This window comes from Trichosurus vulpecula, chromosome 3, assembly GCF_011100635.1.
Source record: "Trichosurus vulpecula isolate mTriVul1 chromosome 3, mTriVul1.pri, whole genome shotgun sequence".
NCBI classification, from domain to species: Eukaryota; Metazoa; Chordata; class Mammalia; order Diprotodontia; family Phalangeridae; genus Trichosurus; species Trichosurus vulpecula.
Window position 1 is genome coordinate 398,187,522 of NC_050575.1, and position 16,008 is coordinate 398,203,529.

General features: G+C 47.1%; 2 protein-coding genes across 5 annotated transcripts in view; one reads left to right on the forward strand and one right to left on the reverse strand.

The window, feature by feature from the left end:
- The window catches only part of ST3GAL2 (ST3 beta-galactoside alpha-2,3-sialyltransferase 2), a 56,981-nt gene extending 54,937 nt beyond the window's left edge, over positions 1-2,044 (reverse strand). For 2 of the 4 annotated variants that reach the window (XM_036751217.1, XM_036751216.1), the window contains exon 1: positions 1,807-2,010. The gene's annotated coding sequence lies outside the window, so the exon portion shown is untranslated. Of the gene's footprint in view, positions 1-1,806 lie in introns of all 4 variants that reach the window. The other 2 variants (XM_036751213.1, XM_036751212.1) reach the window with 2 other exon arrangements.
- Positions 2,045-13,365: 11,321 nt separating this feature from the next.
- FCSK (fucose kinase) overlaps positions 13,366-16,008 on the forward strand; it is a 38,383-nt gene continuing 35,740 nt past the window's right edge. The window contains exon 1 of the mRNA XM_036748816.1: positions 13,366-13,383. The gene's annotated coding sequence lies outside the window, so the exon portion shown is untranslated. The remainder of the gene's footprint in view (positions 13,384-16,008) is intronic.

Genomic DNA, 16,008 nt, shown 5'->3' on the forward strand with positions numbered 1-16,008 from the left:
CCAAGGGTAGAGGAGAGAGGCTTCTCTTGAAAAGAAAAATGTGCATCTGACAGCCCCCACCCAACCTTTTCTCCCTTCATTCTCAAGTTACAAGGGTAATAGCTTTCTTTTCCTAGCTGCCATGAAAAGAGAGGAGCCCATCTGGTTTGGATCAAGACAGCTCATTCAGGACACAGCAAAACTCCCAAGAGCCTCTCTCTCCCCCACACACTTCCAAGAGGTTGCAGGGCCTTACTGGGAAACTGGGCTGTGGGACAGGGAATTACTGACAGGTAGGGCCCCAAAGGAGAGTGGATACAGAGTATAAGACTTTCATACACTCTAAACGCGAAACAAAACAAAATAACACCTTAACAAAGTCAAAACCACCTCTCTTGTGGTCCCCGACTGATGAGTATTTGATTCCATTACTTCAGATTAAAGCTAAGCCTCCACCTAGTGAAACGCACCAGGCATCCAGGAATATACCACAGTCCATCAACAGCTGTGAAACTCCACCATCACACCAACCTCCTGCCCATGCACGGATACACCTAAGGTTAGAGATACTTGTGTGGTTCCTGTTAACCTTCTTCAGCTCATCTCCGCCTACAGAGATCGCCTCTCTCCAAAGAGCTCAAAGCGTTTTGCAAGCATCACTCAAGAAGTCAGTAGCAGAACCCAAAATAAGTCACAGGAGTCTTGTCTCCCAGTCATAGATAGCCCATTGCCTGACAATTGCAAGGTGAGATGTTTCTCCCCAGCCACATTGTCTCTGGGGATCTTAAGATCCCACCTGGAAGAAAATGGTCACGCTTCCTAGATAACCGTCCCAGAGGAAGAAAAGAGGAGTAGAATCATCCAATTAACTAAAAACAACTCTAGAGGCTACTTCCAAACAGACAGGACTTGACTGGGAAGGGGTGGGGGGAGCTGCAGAATTATTAAACAATCCTCCTTGCCCCACTCTCACCTTGGCTTTCGCGCACCCATTTTAAGCTCTGTGAATTGGAGAAAAGAAAGGGCCAAAAAGAGCGGAGCTGGGGGCAGGGTAGAACGGTAAGAAACAGGAACCAGAAGGCAAGCTTGGGCATATGAGGGAGTCTAGTTGTAGGCCAGAGGAAGTGAGAAGTAGGTGCTATTAGAGGGTAGGAAAGGTGAGGACCGGGGGGATGGGGCGGGAGGGCAAACCAGTGGCTAGAAAGCAAGGAGGGACTTGGGGAAAACTAGACCCAACGCAACTGGGTCTGACAAGTTTTGACTGCTTGCAGAGGAGCACCGAGTACCCGGGACTAACAATGGAATTAAGAGTCCGGAGGCTCCTGGGCTGAGCCATTTGCCCATCTCTCTGAGTTTTCTGAGTTTCCAGAGGACGGAGTGGAGTCCTGCTTTCTGTCATCTCCCTAGTACAAGGAAGATCAGCTGTCAAGTCAAGACAGGGCTGGACCCCAAACCACAGATTAGGGACTTTGGAAGGCTTGGCAAGGCCAAGCTGCCGGATGACCCGAGGGGGAAGAAAGGTTGTGAGTGTGTTGGAAAGTTGGGGGGAGGGGAAGGAAAAGTGGGGGGGACGATCATCGCCTTGGCAACTCTGGTCCCTGGGGAACGGGCTGGGCAGGGGCTAGAGCTAGTCTGATGGCCCCGATGGCAGCGGTCGGGGGAGGGGCGCCTCCCCTCCCTCGTCGCGCCCCCTCCCCCCACGTGGCTCCCGAGCAGGGAGCCCTGCGCGCAGGTCCCCGAGGGGAAAGTTGCCGGGGCGGGGACAAAGCCCCGGCTCGGAGCGCCAACATCCCCCAACGCCGCCCTCCCGCATCCCCGCCCAGGTACCTGGGTGCCATCCCCGCCGCGGCCGCCGCGTCCTCCTCCTCCTTGCGATGCTGGGGGTGCTGGTGCAGGCGGTCGTTGTTCCCTCGCGGACCGGGCAGCGGCCGCAGCAGCAGCAGTAACAACAGCAGCAGCAGCAGCAGCAGCCTGCGCCCCAGATCCGTTAGCTCCGCCGGCCCCCTCCGCTCGCTGCCGCCGCCGCCGCCACCGCCGCCAGTGAGAGTCCCCTCCCTCCTCCTCCTCCACCTCCTCTTCCTCCTCCCTTCTGCTCCTCCCTCCTCCCTTCCCTGGCTGGGCGAGCTGCCTTAGCCTCCCCTCTCCTCCTCTCCCTCTCCTCCCCTCTCTTTTCTCCACCCCCACCCCAGGCCCCGGGCTGAAGGCTGGATGCTCTGAGTAGGGAGCGGGGGCCGGCTGCCCCCTCTCCATTCATATCCCCCTCCTGCCCCCCCCAACCCGTCCATCCTCTCCGCTCCCCCTCCCTCTCCATTTTGGGCATGCTGGGAAATGGAGTTTGGGTCCCAAACCAACTACAGAAAGCTGGGAGAAGGGGGACTACAATCCCCAAGGCGCGGCGCGGGCCGGGGGTGGGCATTGTGGGTCTTGTAGTATATCTAGCGTTGGAGGGGTCTCCTGGTAAAGGAGGGCCAAGGGGGCTGAGGAACCGCCATTCCCAGAATGCAGATCTCCCCCGGCCTCCCTCCGTTTGCAGGGAAGGGGGCTGGGGCGGGGGGTGGGAGAGAAGATTGATTAATCTTTGGGAAGCAGATGTGAAACGAAGCTATTCTGGCCAAGCGGTCTGCAATGCACCGAGCCACGTCGTTGGTACCTGCATCCCCAAGGAGGCTGGAGAGCAGTCAAGTTGAAATGCAAACTTGGCCGGGGGTGCGGGCCCCTGCTCAGCTATGAAGCACACCAGCTGTTGTACAGCTGCTGCCCGGCCCAGGGGAGGGAGCTCAGAGTGCGCTTAAAGACCATTTCAGAAATGGTTCATTTCAAAAGGGGTCTCCACCCACCCCACCCGGGCCTCCCCAAACCCAAATCCAGGCCTACGGCCTCACCACACCCGAGCAGGGGGTGGGAGGTGGGGGGAAAAAAACCTAATCAGATCTAACCCACAAAGTCCAAGGAATCTGGAGCTGGGGTTGGCCAGGTGCCCGGAGTTCTGAAAGCTGGATTGGACAGAGGAGTGAATGAGGCACGGGCCCAAGGCTGGGGCCCCCACTGCAACGGAAGCAGAGAAGTGTCGACACTAATAAAGTGCGCTAAACGAAGCAATCAGAGAACGAGCTCTGAGGTTGAGTTACACCTATGCTGTTCTTCTACCGGCCTGAGGTTCTCTTGTGCCTCAATTTCCCTTAAAAACAAAAAAAGGACTAATTTGCACCTTTACCCTCCTGGAGGTGTCATGCCTGAAACTCTTCGGAAGAACAGTGCTCCATGAAGCAATCGAGGGGACTGTTGTTATTCTAGCGTCAGAGTCTCCCCAGCTACCCCTTCTTTGACATATTCAATGTCTCCAAGCCATGAGAGCAGGGTCCTTGTCCCCTCTTTCATTGAGAATTCCCCTCTGCACCTAGTATATGCCTACAATAGGCATCTCTACTATAGATATTGAGCTGGAAGGGATCATACAAGCCATGGACTGCCTCATTTTACAATAAGCAAACTAAGGCTTAAGTGACTTGCCCAGGGTCACTCAGCTAATAAATCCCTGAAGTGGAATTTGAACTCAAGTCTTCCAGACTTCCAGTCTAGGGTTCTGTCCACTACTCCACTGAGACTTTCACAGGCAGTTGCTGGTACAGTAGATGGAACTCTGGAACTGGAGTCAGAAAGTCCTACATTCAAATCCAGCCTCAGACACTTGCCAGCTGTGTGACCCTGGGCAAGCCCCTTAACCCATATTTGCCTCTGTTTTTCATCTGTAAGATGGGGACACACTAGAGAAGGAAATGGCAAACCACTCCAGTATCTTTACCACAAAAACCCCCTGGTCTTTGTCAGGATTTTGTCCATGGGGTGTGTACAATCTGATGGTGACTGAACGGTAACAAGGACAAGGGGCAAGTCATTTAAACTGTTTCCTCCTCATCTGTAATATGAGAATAAGAATAGTATGTACCTCACAGGGTCCTTGTGAAAAACAAATGAAACCATATTTGTTTGTTTGTTTGTTTGTTTTTTAAGCACTAGGTACATTAAGCACAACTTCCCTGAAGCGATCCCAGCAAATTTATAGGACACCAGAGTATTGGGCAGAACGCCAAGAGGATTCAGGTCTCTTCTTCCCCTGCCCTCCCACCCCCATTTTCCCTCTTCCCAGGTACAAAAAAAGCAAAGTTATTCTTTAGGCCACTGGGCAAGAGCCCAATTGTCCTCTTGGTGAATCTGACCCTGACCACGTGGTTGGTTTGGAAAGTTGTTTTCTGTTGTCCTGAGAGAGCCCTGCTCCTGGATAAAAGCAACATCTCTATGGGAGGCCGGAGGACAGAGCGAAGCAGTCCCCATGTGTCTCTTGTCTTTTTTTCTATAAACTAGCTGCAGATAGCAGCATCCCCTGCTTGGGTTTTCCTCTTTATCTGACATCTGCAGTTTCAAACCTTTTCTCTGAGAATAGTTAAGAAATAGCTTTCTGTGAACTCACACCTACTTCACAAAGCCTCCTGTGCCTTTATTTCTCTAGAGACCAAGAGATTATACAATTAGAGCAAAGGTTCTTAACCTGGGATCTGGAAACTTTAAAAATTTTTTGATAACTTACTTCAACATAACTGATTTCCTTGACAATTCTATACATTTAATTTTATGTATTTAAAAACATTAATCTGAGAAGGGGGCCATAGGCTTTCCCAGATTGCCAAAGGGGTCCAGGACACACGAAAAGTTGTTGAGTTATTGGGTAGCAGGTCTGGGCTAGCTTTATCTCACAATATCTCCCAAGGTTAACCTTGATTTTAACCAAGATTACGACGACCTGGTTTAGATTTTTCACCATTCTCCAGATATGCTGACCTGGCATTCATGACAGTGAAAGATGAGACGGGGATCAATCCATTAAAAAGCATTTTTTTTAGGTACTTAATAGGCATCAAGCATTGTGCTGGGTACTGGGGACGCAAAGACAAAAAATGAAACAGTCTTTGCTCTCAGGAGTGTATTCTATTGAAAAGAACATGTAGACATGTATGTATATAAGAAATAAATACAAAGTAATTGGGGGGGGGAGGTGGGAACTGGCGTCTGGGAGGATGAAGAAAGTCTTCACATAGAAGGCAATACTTGGTCTAAGTTTTGAGGGTACCTTGGGATTAGAAGAGGCAGGGGTAAGGAGCGAGCAAATTCCAGGCATGGGAGACAGCCAATGCAATGTCATGGAGAGGGAAAATGGAGTGTTATGTGTAAAGAGCAGAGAGAAGGTGAGTCTGGCTGGACCCAAGAGTACATATGTGAAGGAGGACAATATAGAAGGCTGAAAAGGTAGGTTGGAAACTTGATAGAAAAGGGCTTTAAAAGCCAAACAGAGGAGTTTCCATTTGACCCCAGAGGTAACAGAGAACTATTGAAGTTTATTAACCAAGGAAGTGACGTGGTCAAGCTTATGCTTTAGAAAGATAAAGCATTTGAATGAAAATCATTGTTGCTGCTGTAGGGAAGATGGATTACAGCGGACAGAACCTTGGGATGGGGAGAGCAATTAAGAGTCTATTGCAGTGATCCAGGTGAGAGGTGATGAGAGCTTGGATTTAGATGGTGGCTATGTGAGTGCAGAAAAGGGGACAGACCGGAGAGATGTTATGGAAACAAACAAGTTTGGTAACTAGTGGGAGAGAGAGGAGCAGAGGATGGGATGGAACAGGACGATGGGAAGAATGGGAAGAATGGTGATGCTCTTGATAGAACAGGGAAGCTCAGAAGAGGGATGGTTCGGGGGAAAAATGGTGAGTTCCATTTTGGACACATTAATTGTTGAGATGCCTGTAGGGTATTGGGTTTGAAGTGTCTGCTAGGCTGTTAGTGATGAGAAACTAGAAACTCTCAGGAGAGAGACCAGGGCTGGATATAAAGATCTTTGTGTCACCTGCATAGAGACAACTATTAAACCCGTGGGTTTTTTATTTTATTTTATTTATATATTTATTTTGTTATTATTTTTAAACACATGAGCTCACCAAGTAAAAGTCTTTGAGAGAGAACACCTGCATTTGGGAATGGGATGGGCGAGAATAAGCATCTATTAAGTACCTACTGTATGCTGGGCATTATGCTAAGCACTTTATAAATAGTATCTCATTTGATCCTCAAATCAACACAACCCCGGGAGTAGGTGCTGTTGTTAGCCCCACTTTACAGTTGACAAAACTGAGGCAAGAAGAGGTTAAATGACTTACTCAGGTCACACAGCTAGTAAGAATCTGAGAGCCAGATTTGAACTCAGGTCTTTCTGAATCCAGGCACTCTGACCACTATACCACTTGAGGTTGGGGTAAGAGGAAAGAGGGGGGTATGACCTGGGTAATGATACAGCAAAGGAGACTGGGAAGGCAGTGGGACGAGGATCAGTCATGAAAACAGAGAGAAGATGGTATCCAGGAGGTTGGTCACCAGTGTTCTATAGGGTACATTTAGGAATGGCAGGAATATAGCTAGAATCTAGATATATAAAGGGGAGTAACGTGCCATAAGCAGGTTGGGACCAGACTATTGAGGGCCCTGAATGCCCAGACAAGGAAAACAATACCTCAACAAGCATGTATTAGGGACAGTGGTAAGTGTAGGGGATACAAAGAAAGGCAAAAGATCACCCCTACTCTTAAGGAGATCTCAATTTAATGGGGGAGAAAACATACGAAAACAAGATAAAGGATGAATTTGACATTCTCCACAGAGGGAAGGCACTAGAATTAAGGGGCATCAGGAAAGGCTTCCTTTAGAAGGTGGGATTTTTGCTGGGACTTGGAAGGACACCAAAGAAGCCAGGAGATGAGCAGTGAGAGCATCCTAGGCATGGGGGACAATCAGAGCAAATACCTACATGATGGAGATGGAATGTCTTGTTGATGGAATGACAAAGAGGCCAGTGTTCTGCATCTTAAAGCACATGGGGTGTAAGGAGACTGGAAAGATAAGAGAGGGCCAGTTTGTAAAAGGTTTTCAACATCAAACAGGATTTTATCTTGGGGGTAATAGGGAGCCACTGAAGTTTAATGAATAGGGGGTGATGTGGTTTTGGAAGATCACTTTGAGAAAGCTCTCCCAGGGACATTCATTCCAGAACTCAGGCTGCTTCTTATCCCTGAACTGCCAGCCACTTGGTAAGTATTTATCAATTGTCTTCCATACGTACTGCCCTATGTTAGATCCTGTGGAAAATGCAAAAATAGAAAACATCATCTTGCCTTCATGGAGCTTACAGTCATCAGAGACTAGAAGGACCTCAGAGACAATGGAAGGCAAGAAAAGTGACTCTCAGAGGCTAGATTTGAACTGAGGCCTTCCTGACTCCAGCTCTAGCCTTTTAGCTCCCTCACAGGGCTGCGCTGGAGCGCAAATGAAATTCTCAAACCTTAAGGGGGCTATGTAAATGCCGGTTATTATAATTTCCAGCTCGTTGCCTTGTCCTCAATTTCTCAAAGAAGTTAGGAATCAAAACCCACAGTTCCTACCTGATTGCAGCCATCTGATGTTCCCAATGGCCCTTTGATACTACAAATGCCTCCAAGAGTTGAAAGGTGCTAATTAATGGATAACTGCATGATAATGGGTCCTAGAAATGTTTGGGGCTTTGGATTTTCATTCCTGAGTTTGTTAAGCCTATATTTCAGTTGTTTGAAACCAAAGAAGTTAATTTATAAACTCAAGAAACTACAGAGTTTAAAAGGGCCTTAGAGGTTGCCCAGTCCAACTCCTAAACAACCAGCACCAGGAATCCCCTCTCCAAGAATCCCCTTTCTGAATGAGAAATCCCCTCCATGTGGGGAGTCCCCCCTACTAGGCTGTGGTTTCTTTAATTCCTTTATAATCTCATGATGACCTCTGTGTGGGACGAGTGAAGACCTCTCATAAAAGGGAACAAATTAAATAAATAGAAATAAGTAGAATAGACTTAGATATTTTCCTTTCCACAAGCTTAGCTAGTGACCGTAAGGCCCCCCCCCCCCCCCCCCCCCCCGAGGTTAAGAACAGGTCCTGTGTATTACCTAATGGCAAGAGGCCTGGAAGAAAGAAGGGTTGAGGTGAATAAGTCAGCAACCATAAAATTCTCTGAGGATAAGCATAAGACACAGGATACTCACCCCTGTACATTGACCCCAAGATAAGAGAACCTCTGTTTGGGGAAGAATGGATGGAAAGCCGAAAAGCCAGGTGCAATATAGATGTGCAGGATTAGGTAACTAACAACTAATTCCTGCCTGTCACCGATAACCGAACTGTTTGTTTAATCGTCATTGTCATTTAAGACAGATTTACTACCTTGAAATTGATAGTAGAATGAAGTAAGGATGGTGGGAGGTTTATGACTGTGGCCTGCTTGTAAAAATAACTATACTGTTTGCCCCTGGGTAGATTTATCGCGTCTAGATTGTACCCTCAAGGCTTACGTCTGCAAGCTGAGAGGAAGGAGGTGGGGAGGGGGAATTGCGATTAGGGACCTATATAAACACCCCAATTTTCTGTGTCCAGTGCGCTCTGACACTGAGAGGACCCCCAAGTCCTCTCGATGTCCGGGTGGCCCTTTCCTGCAGGATCGTAATAAATTTTCCTTTCTACTTTCACCTTGAGCCTCTGTTGTTAATTTTTGGATTCGTAAAATCCATCCCACACACCTCGAATGCGTGAGAATCTGCTTTCCTAGTTCTTTATCCCATCCTCACTCCCCTCTCTACATTATTATACTGTTTCCTGTCCCCCAAGAATGACCTTTTGCCAACACTTGACCTCTTTGGGGAGCAGCAAGGTACAATGGAAAAGAACACTGTCTCTGGAGTCAGAAGACTTGGGTTCAAATTCTGTCCTTACTATTTACTACCTGTGTGACTATGGGCAAGTCACATCCTCCTTGTTTCCTTCCCTTTAAAAATGAAAAAGTAGGATTAGGTGTCTTGTGAGGTCTTTGCCAGGTCTAAATCAATGATCTTGCCTTCTGGAAAACTATTATGAATCACGGAGTCCTCAGGTTGGCAAAGACCCCTAGAGGTCACCTAGACCATCTCCCACCATGGTGACAGCATGAATGAGCTAGGACCCACAAAGAATCTAGTCTAAGCTGCTCTTCACTTTAGCGTGTCTAAGAAACCACGGCTTCAGCAGTTTCCTTGACCCACATCCAGATTTGTATCTGCAGACTTTTCCTTCCCCATCCCTAGTGGAATAATGGAGCTGCATTGCTGGCAGCAGCACCCCAAGTACCAGCTCCTTGTCTGCCCAATTCCTCCCAGGGAGCATGTGGGTAAAGGGCAAAATGAAGGGAAAGTAGGGGAAATTCAGGTAGGTGGAAGACAGAAGGGCTGGGGTTGGAGGAAAGAGTATAGGATAGTTGAAGTGAGAAACACTGGGGGTCTGGGAGGGAAAGGCAGTGCTCTGGGAAGGAAGAGAGGCACCCTCTAGGACAAGCATTCTTTACCTTTTTTTTTGGCCATAGATCTCTTTGGCAGTCTGCTGAAATCTATGAGTCCTTTATCAGAATAATATTTGTAAATATACAAAATACACAAGTTTACAAAGAAAATCAAGTTTACTGAAACATGGTTTATTCATCTACCGATCTACTTATCCATCTATCTGTCTGTCTGTATCTACCTATCCATCTATCTTTACCTATCCATCTGTCTATCTATCTATCTATCTACATCTACCTATCTGTCTATATATCTCTACCTATCCATCCATCTATCTACCTATCTATCTATCTATCTATCTATCCACCTGTCTATCTTTAAAACCAAGTTCACAGCCCTCAGATTGGGAACCTAAGCTATACAGGCATGCAGCTCCTCCACCCCCACAAAACTATTTTATACTGTACTTAGCTACTCTGGAACTGGTTGTCGAACAATGATTTTTCCCTGCATAGTCTTTGCCCACAGATATACAGCTCTCTTAATCACACTATTAGCTTCCCTTCCCCACTCTCTGCCTAGAATGATTCCCTTCATTCCCAGGGACAAGTGGACACTTCTGTGGTAAGCTCACCTGGGGGTGGTTGGAAAGAATAAGGGTTTATCAAGCACCTACTATGTGCCAGATTATGTGCACCTACTACGCTCACCTGGGGGCGGTTGGAAAGAATAAGGGTTTATCAAGCACCTACTATGTGCAAATATTATCTCATTTGATCTTCACAACTCTGGGAGATAGATACTATTGTTCCGTCATTCATTTCAGTCATGTCTGACTTTTCATGACCCTGTTTGGAGTTTTCTTTTTTTTAACCTTATCAACCTTTTACTATGTACCAAACACCAGGGAGACAAATGCAAAATCAAAGCCAGTGCCTGCTCTCAAGGAGCTTACATTCTTTTTAAAAAAATAATTTAATATTTTATTTTTTCTTGGGATTTTCTTGGCAGAGACACTGCAGTGGTTTAGCCATTTCTTTCTCCAGCTCCTTTTCACAGATGAGGAAATTGAGGCAAACAGCGTTAAGCGACTTCCCTCAGGTCACCCAGCTGGGAAGTGTCTGAGGTCACATTTGAACTCAGGCAGAAGAATCTTTCTGACTTCAGGCCCAGCACTCTTTCTGCTTCGTCATCTAGGTGCCTAAGATACTATTACGGTTCCTATTTTACAGTTGAGGGAAACAAAACTGACATTAGTTAAGTGGTAAGTGTCTGAGGCCAAATTCAAACTCAGATCTTCCTGATTCCAAGCCCAGAGCTCTCTCCGGTAAACTACCTAGCATATCACTGGTGGTCAGTAGTTTTAGCTGCAACTCACAACCATGGAATATCAGAGCTGGAAAAGACCTCAGAGATCTGTCTTAGCCCAGCACTGTAATTTTGCAGGAGAGCAAACTGAAATAGGAAGTGACTTTCAAGGTCACATAGAGGAGGGAGGGAGTGCTATTCAGTGTCTTAGAAGGGTCTAAACCCTTGTCTTGTGACTCCTACCAACTCCAGGACTCTTCAGCCTAAGACCTAAGTGGAGTTGTTCAGCCTCATCCAACTCATGATCCCATTTGGTGTTTTCTTGGCAAAGATATCGGAGGGGTTTGCCATTTCTTTCTCCAGCTCATTTTACAGATGGGGAAACTGAGGCAAGCAAGGCTAAGTAACTTTCATCGTAGTCACACACTGCTAGTAAATGTAAGAGGCCAGATTTGAACTCATGGAGACGAGTTTTCCTGACTCTAGGCCCCTTGCTCACTGCGCCACCTAGCTGCCCACTTAGGTAGAGACCAAAAGATAAACAGGAACTGGTTCAATGTGGCAGTGGCCAGATTCTAGCCCGGCACTGCATCCATCCTGTTTTGTGCAGAGGAAACTGGACAAGGTGAGGGGAACAGAAGAAGGAATTCTTTGCCCGACATAAATTGTCTGATCCCAGCACAGTATTCTCTCTGTTTCACCCCTCCTCCAAATACCTTGTGAATTCCTTTTTTCTACACTTTTGCTCCAGCCTGGCCTAGGACTCCACAAACTCCTGCCTTGTACCCACTCTCCCTAGCCCCAGCAACACAGTTTCCACTTCCTTTTCTTAGCCAAATAAAATCAACACTACCGTTGCTTCTGTGAAGGTGACCATCAGTTTCCCTATGGTTCCACTCAAAACACTGGTGATTGGGAGGCTGAGTTGTAGGCTGCCCAGGCCCAAGACCCCCTCCCTGGCTACCATACTCATCTGTACCCATCCCAATCCACTCATCCTTTCATTGTACCCTCTGGATAACAGGCTGTCCTTCATATTAGACCTGTGCCTTCCTCCCCCAAACTGTGTGTGTCTGTGTGTGTCTGTGTGTCTGTGTGTCTCCCCAATAGAATATAAATTCATTGAGGTCAGGGACTTTCCTGTATTCCTTGCATTTTCAAAATATAGCACAGAGCCTGGACTCAAGTACTGTTATTGTTGAATCAATCAAATTATAAAGAAGAGCTTAAGCAAGTTCTGGGCAGGTAGATACTGCAGGGGATAGAGTTCCAGAGCCTGGAGTTAGGCAGACCAGAGTTCAAATGTGGCTTCAGACACTTAATAGCTGTGTGACCCTGGGCAAGTCACAACCCCGTTTGCCTCAGTTTCCTCATCTGTAAAATGAGCTGTGTCCACTCCAGTATCTCTGCCAAGAAAACCCCAAAATGGGGAAGAACCGGACTGAACAACAAATGTAATTAACATAAGGTGAAGCAGAGTCACAGTTAAAAGAAGTGTTTTAGGTCTATTGTGCACAGATAGAGTTCAAACCACCTGTACTAGCTGGGAAAAGTTGGATTCAATCAGGGACAGGTAGGTGGCACAGTGAATAAAGCACTGGCCCTGGAGTCAGGAGGACCTGAGTTCAAATGCAGCCTCAGAGACTGCAGACCCTCAGAGACTTGACGCAATAGCTGTGTGACCTTGGGCAAGTCACTTAACCCCAATTGCCTTCTCCCCCTCTAAAAACAAACAAACAACAGGAGCTGTGAGCGATTTGTGAAATCGAGTCACGCCCAGAGCGATTTGTCTAAAGTGGCTCTCTCAGGGAGCAAGATTCTGAGCATTTCCAGGCCACCTTTGAGGACTGAGCTGTGGCAGAGGAGGGAGATATTGAGGAATCATTGGCTCCACAGACATCCCGGAGAGGAGAGAAATCTCAAGAAAAGGTGGGTTCATTCCCCCAACTTCCTGCCCCATTGCCTGTTTATCCAGACACCAGAATACAGGGCATCCCAAAAGTCTTAGGGTAGTTTAAAGCTGCTGAGGCTCAAATGTTTACTGTTTCCTGACCGAAATATTTCTAGCAAACTGAATTTTGCCTCAATCACACAGGCAGAGGCAGGGTTAGGCGTTAACTAGAGATAGCGATAAATGGCAGTTTAAGTTTCTCAAAGCGCTTTACGTGAGTTATCCCATTTGATAAATTTCGTAAATAGACTCTTTAAAGCTCAAGAAAAGGGGACCGAGTGGGCTTTAGGGGCCACCCTGGGCTTAAAACAAGGCAAAGATTGTAACTGTGAACTGTTACAATAGCAATCCCCGGCTCTTGCCAGCCAGTCTGAAATTGATCAGTCTGGGGAAAACGTGGAAGTCTCCGGAGCTCTCGGAGCGAGTAGGGCGGGAGGGGTCTGTTTCTTTGAGATGCTCTGGGCGGAAGCCACAGGGATTCCTGGGAGTTGTAGTTTCTTTGTCTGCTCCAGGGGTACTCCCTTGCCGCTCTTCCCTTTGGGCAGGTTCTAAAGCCCTTTGAGAAGGGTACCAACATAAGAAAATACACCTTATTCCCTCTCCTCGCTCTGCCGAAGGCTGCCACTCAAGGCCCTTGGGGAGTCAAGGTCAAGGCCAGGGGTAGAGGAGAACTCCATTTCCCAAGGTGCACCACGCAGAGCCTTTTGGGGGGAGGGGTCGGACTGAGTTAAAGGGCCAAGTCTGCAAAGAGCCCGGCGGTGGGAGGTACGTGTGGTATTGGAGGGGTGAGGGTAGGGGTGGGAATCCTCGCAGCTGCCTGGAAGCGGAGAGGCAGAGTCAGTGGCGTATCTACTGCTCGGGACCCAGGGTTTTTAGGTCTTACCCAGGGTAGAACCTGGGTCACCTGCCTGTCCCCAGATCAGAAGTTTGCACCTGGAAGAGGGGAGGGGTGGGTGTGGGATGTGCTGGAAGTATAGGCGCTGAGCCGAGTGTTAAACCTGGACCTCCTCTCTCTGCCCTCTCACCCTCTGCTCCCCGATCTGCTAGCCCCCGATCATACCCTAACTGGTGGGGTGGGCTGTGGGTGGAGGGTGATCTGTCTACCCACGTCCCACTTCCTGCTTTTCCCTGGGCTTCCTGCGGAGCATGTGAGTTCAAATCCCGACCCTGCCATTTACTACCCGTCTGACTGTGGCCTAGAAGCTTGATCTCTCAGAGCCTCTTTTTCCTCATCTGTGAAATGAGAGGGTTGGTCTAGAAGATAACCTCTAAGATCGCTTTCAGGTTCATTCATGATCCTGTGACCTCATCTGACCTTGTGCTGCAAAATAAATATAAAAATTATTTGAAAAAAAAACCTATGCACTGTCTTCCAAAACCTTGTGCTGCCAAACAAGTGAAAAAAATCTGTGTGCAATAATCTGTACCGCTAACAACTCTGTACGGTTCATTTGTACAAACAACTCTGTACAACTTCCAAAGCCTAATGTAAATGACTTTTGGGTTATTCACAGTTTTGCATTATCTGCATTAAAGCACCCATCTATTAATAATGGCTAGCATTATACAGCAGTTTTAGGTTTGCCTATGTTAGTTCATTTGATCATCACAACAACCCTATTTTACAGCTGAGGAAACTGAGTCAGTTAAATGATTTACTCAGAGTCACACAGCTAGTAAGTGTCTGAGGTCACATTTGCACTCAGGTCTTTTGTGACTTCAGGTCTGGGGCTCTCACCCTCTTCACTAACTGCCCATTGAAGCTGCGGGTTATGAGCCTACTGATGGGCTGGAATGGATATCAGAGGTCATCCACCTCTATTCATTTTACAGATGTGGAAACTGAGGCCTGTGGTGGGAAAGGGGAGAGAAGTAACAAAAAGTAAAGATGAGGTAATCTTCATCTCTTCAGCACTTTTCCCTCTGAAAGGCCAGGGACAATGTTGAGAGACTGGGAGGCGTGTTGGGAAAGCCCCATTGGAAAGGGCACATTATTAGTACCAATAATGCATTAATAGTGACTGCCGCTATCTAGCTATCTAAGGCCAAGTCATTATGAGCATTATTATGCGTGGTAGAAACTCCAGAAAAGAACCTAGTGGTTTCTCTGAACTGTGCTGCTTGGCCCAGCCTTGACCTTCACCTTTAAAAATGCTGATTGGGCTTTCTGCATACTGTGCCTGGTTTCAGCCTTCCTCTGTGGGATCCTGCCGAGCCTTCTTGAGCATGTCAGGCCCAGTCTGGGAGGGACCCTCTTTGTAATCAGAAATCTGACTGGTTGGGCATTTCCCTCCCGTTCCAAACTTGGAAGAGCTGAGGGAGCCAGCCAGGCTTGTCTTAGTCATGCTGGGAATCCACTGTTTCCTGAGCCCCTGGAACAAAAGAGACCCAGCTATGTACTTATTAGACAGGCACATTTTATTCCCTTACCTTCTCCCTCCTTAAGGAGTTCAGTGTCTAATGACCAAGAGGAGATCCTCATGTTTCCTACCCAGTCAGAGCTGTAGGGAACTTTAATCAGAGAATGCTGATCCTGAGAAAGACCTTAGAACATAGAACTGGTTTGACTCTGGTTTGACTGGTTCATTCTCCTCTGTTTAAGGAGGCAGGGGAAAAGTTTCCAATCCAAATTTCCATTTAAAAAGATGATTGGGTGATTTAAGGGATTGGAAGAGACCCTAGGTCCTGAAAGGCTGCTCCTCCCAGGAGAGAAGGGCTTCAGGCACTTTGCTGAGGACCTCCTGGGTCTGCTTTCTCTGGACCAGCCTCTTTGCATTTGGAAAGGCTAATTACCAGAAGGTTGGGCTGATAATGAGAAAAGCTGCCAGTGTGACTAAAGAATCCATTTGCTGATATAGGAACTTTTCTTGATTATGTGTCAATTAGCCTCCCCTCCATCTCCCAATTTGCACAAACATTTTCAAATAAAAAAAACATTTCTTTTTTATTGAAAGTGACAAAATGGTCACTTATACTCTAGGTACCTTGGAGGGCAGCTGGGTAGCACAATAGATAGCCCTCAGGACCTGGAATCAGGAAGACCTGAGTTCAAATCTAACCTCAGACACTTACTAACTACGTGACCCTGGGCAAATCACTTTACCCTATTGCCTCAGTTTCCTCATCTGTCAAATGAGCTGGAGAAGGAAATGGCAAACCGCTCCAGTGTCTTTACCAAGAAAACCCCAAAGGGGTCACGGGTAGAGTCGGACATGACTGAAAAACCAGTGCACAGCAAGAACCACACCCTAAATAGGGGTTCTTAACCACGGGTCTGTGATGTTGTTTTAAAAAATGTAGAATTTTTGGTAAACATAGTTAAGTATAATTGGGTTTTTTTTTTATAACACTATGCATTTTATTTTATGCATTTAAAAGTATCATTCTGTC